Consider the following 4,330-nt stretch of genomic DNA (forward strand, 5'->3'; position numbering starts at 1 on the left):
ACATAATCTGGATGCCTTTGGGATGAATCAAAACCAGAAGGTACGCTGTAGGTGTACACCTAGTGCAGCCTGACAGGTACTGGGCAGTCAGCCCACCATATCAAACTAGAGCTAGTCTAAGTGAAACCCCCAAAACACATACAGTGTGGACATTAAAGCCTCAGCACCAGCTCTTTCCCATTCTAGATCTGCTCTGACAGCACTGAAACAAATGTTGACATAGATAGAGAATATGTCTCCAGGCTTCTGACTTTCTGGCCTCTGAAGAAGTTATAGCCCCTGTTTTGTGGTTTTTTTGTCCCTTGATGAAATTTCTGCCATTATATCATAGACATGAAGCAGCATATCATTAGACTGATTGCAGAATTTACCTGTTCTTCCTTTCTTCTCTCTTTAAAAAAATAAAATAATCCAAAAATGCATCTTATGGGAAGACCAGTTGGTGAAGAAAAGTCTCTGTTAAGTACAGACACCTCAGCATTTAGTTCTGTATTACACTCCAGCTTATCTCAACTTACATTCAAGCAACAATTCAAACAGAAAAATGTGTAAAAGTACCAGGAGAGGCATCCTATTAAAAGTCCTCAATACAGTGCATAGGTGCAGGCAATGAGCAGACTATAGCCATATACATCAGCTGTCCTTAGCAACCAGCCAGCCATGAGAAATGGACCTGACTCCTGGAGTTAAACCTGCAGGATATCATACATTCGCAATAGCAATTTTTTTTCTTGTTAGAGTACAATTGGAGACCCAGTTTGGAATAGTCATGCTTGGTTAGGAAGGGGAAGAAACTCTTTCCACTTAGCCTAGTCAGTGCAGAAATGGAAAATCAGTTATGGTTATCACATCTGTGGTTTTCTAGGATTCCTAGTATATGCAGCCCTGTATGCAGCCTTGATGCGGTCAAGTCCTTATTATGTGAAGAAGTTCCTCTTCATTCTGTCACAGTTCTTTTATTCAGATATTATAATACTGTTTTCCTCTGAGAAATCTGTGTGATGACATACTTTACTTCAGAAAGGAAACTACTTTCAAGGTTTAAATATACATTTAAAATATGCTTTTGTTTAAAAAACATTAATTTTAACATTTTTTATGCCTTGAAATTTAATTTTAATATTAAAAAGTAATTAAACTTTTAAATAAGTATAAATCTATTAAAGTGTCATTTTATATGTCTGATAGTCTTCTGATTCTTCAGGAGACAATCAGCCAGGACAGAGGAGGAAAAATACACCCAACACAGAATGGGCCCAGGCCCAATTTCTCCTGCTTTGACACAGAAATGAAACTGATGAAAACTTGGTCTGGATTTTAACATTCTTCAGATCTACTGTAACCTTCATAGTTGTGCTTATCACCCTTTAAGGCTATTTGTTTCATATCTTTCCTGACTTTCTTTTTTATCTTTCTGTATTCTTCCATAAATGAGAATGGAAGAGGGAAAGTAGTACACCCCTATATTTGAAAGTATTTTCTACAAATGGTAACACAATGTAAGGTGTGATTTTTAGATAAATTTTGTGATTTTACCTCCTTTTAAGGATAACATTTTAACATAGCTTTAGATGGCATTTGTGAGAATGATGACATTCATAGACAATTATAAATCACACAAGAACCCTAGAAATGGCACCAGCTTCCAATAGGATCCTTTTTTGGGCGCCTATAAAGGTGGTTGTCTCTTCTGTTTCTCAGCAAACATTTATGAGTAGAAAGTTACAAATGGCCTCACTGCTCAGCAAACGTCAATGTTCACCAGTGACTGCCACCTGCAACATCTGTTCTTCTGTCTCTGTGTGTATTCCCTATAATGAAAGGCCCATTGTACCTTCAAGCTGGAAAATAGGGCTAACGTAGTGATGTAAATGGTGAACTGGAAATTAAAGAAATGAAGCTGAAAAACATGGTTCCTGCTTCCATTGCTCTGAAGCCAAAATCTGATTAACATCACCAAAGGCAGCTTTTCAAAACTGTTTCATTTGGTACTGAGGTTCCCAAAAGTTGCAGTCCCTTCACATCTCCTGAGAAACATGAGAGATTTTCAACTGCAGAACAAAAGAGGATCATGTTTCCCATCCAAAGGGCTTGGGCTCTCAGCCCAGAGGGGAGAAACACTGCAGCAAGACCATGGGAAGGAACAGAGGTTCCTGCAGGTAGGCAAAGTGCAAATATTTGGGTTATTTTTCTGCAGGAAGAAAGTATTTCAACTTGCTTATCTGTTTTGTTTCAACGCAGTTTGCAGCCTTTGTCTTGCTGGGCTGGGAGATGGGGATTTGGGATTTGGAGCACATTTGTGTGAGTGAATGAAGTCAGAGTGTGCTTGCTTGGAGGGAAATGTGTTACTGGTGTTGCTTGCTGTGACGCTGCTGCTGTTGATTGAAAGAAGCCTGCTGTGGCTTACTGCTGAAATTACGGGAATCTTCAATAGAATGACCGACAGGCCTCGGAGGGGGATAAAAAACACAGAAGGGAGAATGTTAAGTTAAAATTATGTTGGTGGTGAAGCTTGGTGTTTATATAAACTGTTCCTGCTATGAACCCAACAGTGACCTTTTCTCATATAGGGCGGTGGAGCTCGTTCCAGGCAAAAGTATTTGCAAGTGTGCTCACAGATGAGGATTTTGCAGAAGTACTGGCAGTTTCCATCTGAGTCACCTCCCAAGAATGGGGTAGCAGCAAGAGTGCAAGGGGCCAAAGCACCCTAGCTCATGTTGATCTACTATGGCCTATGGGCATGGCAGCAATTTTGGAGCAAATAAATACTCTGACTATCCACATAACATTTTCTGTTCCTCTTCTTTTCCCATTGCTTATGATTTCTTCAAATCAGCATCTACACAGTGCCTACTTCACTGGGATCATTAGATACTGGTCTTACATAAACACTAACAACAACCATACTAGTGGTTATGCTAGAAAACGTCACCTCTTGAAATCCAGCACAAAAGCATTCAAAGTCTCCCCTTTTTCAAAAAGCTGAATGATCACGCTTCTTAACTGGTTTCAAAGCAGTTTGGTTTCAGTTGACTGCTGAAATTTAATAGAACAGAAAGCATCTAGTTTTCTTAAGAAGGGTACTACAGGGACTTTTTGGAAGGTAATATGTCCAGAGGAGTCATAATACACCCCTACATCACACTGACCAAGTGAAAACTCAGTCTCCAGCAATATATGTCGTGATGTGTAGACTCTATTCACCAATACCTGTGTGTAGTTACCAAAGCATTGGATATAACCCAATTATTAAAGGTACTTTAAAAGCTACTTTTAAAATTGAATATTAGACAGGAAAGAAAAATGATCAGAATCATAAAAATTGAGTAATATTTGGTAAAACAATCAACCCATTTATTCTTATTTTTTGTTTTACATGCTACCTGAACCTAAAGAGCTGTGGTATGTTCAGTTACTGAATAGATAAATTCCAAATCAGTGTCATTGTGCATGCTTAAAACACGTCTGAATGTGTGTTTTCCTCCTGTATTTTGTGCAATCATTTACTTTCTTGCCAAAAAGACAATGTATTTTCTTGAGGCAGCATTGAACATATAGCTCGTGCTTGCTTTATTCGTATCAGTGCAGAACTTGCTGCGTGACTGCTCGCCCACGGTTCATTCTGTGCTTTCCATCTTCCCTGTGCCCTCAGGCTTTTCAGCTTAACTCCTGGCAAGGCACCAGCTCACAATATTTCATTTTCAGTCCTCAGTGTCATCAAGATGGAAGCCACCACAGAGAAGAAAACATCACTCAAGCATGTGGTACACACAGTCCAGTGGCTAGCATTGGACTTGTCTGTTCAAGGCCAAACAAGCTTCCATTAGAGAATTATAGACATTAACGTGACAGCTCACCCACTGCAGGGACTGAGCTGAGGCCTTCTGAAGCTGAATACACGAGCTGGAGCAGGACAGCCAAGCTCTGCACGTGGTGCTGTGAAAGCTCTCTCTTCTCTGTACTGTGTGATAAGGAAGAATTTGCTTACTGACACAGATAATGTGCTATTCATCCTAAATGTTACCAGATAAACTCCGAAGGCAGCATTTGTTCTAAGGAGAACTGTTGGAGGAAAAGCTGGCCAGCCTGAGCATCCCATGTACACAGAAACCCCAAACCTGTCAGCAACAGCACGCAAACCTGATACAGACTTTTTCAGATGCATGTATGTGCTCTGCTTGTGTGAATGGTTATCACCAGAAATGGTAGAGTGCTCAGGAACACAGTGTGTCTTGCAAAGGAGAGAAATCTGATTATGTTCTAAATCTGCTATCTCCAGTGGGAATGATTCATTGATACCAGTAAACACAACAGTGAGGAATCCACCATA

At 40.0% G+C, this 4,330-nt stretch overlaps 1 protein-coding gene across 1 annotated transcript in view; it reads left to right on the forward strand.

Moving 5' to 3' along the window:
* CYTL1 (cytokine like 1) overlaps positions 1–4,330 on the forward strand; it is a 30,186-nt gene that overhangs the window by 8,398 nt on the left and 17,458 nt on the right. The gene's annotated exons all lie outside the window — the stretch shown is intronic.

This window comes from Strix uralensis, chromosome 4 (genome assembly GCF_047716275.1).
Source record: "Strix uralensis isolate ZFMK-TIS-50842 chromosome 4, bStrUra1, whole genome shotgun sequence".
Classification (NCBI taxonomy): Eukaryota; Metazoa; Chordata; class Aves; order Strigiformes; family Strigidae; genus Strix; species Strix uralensis.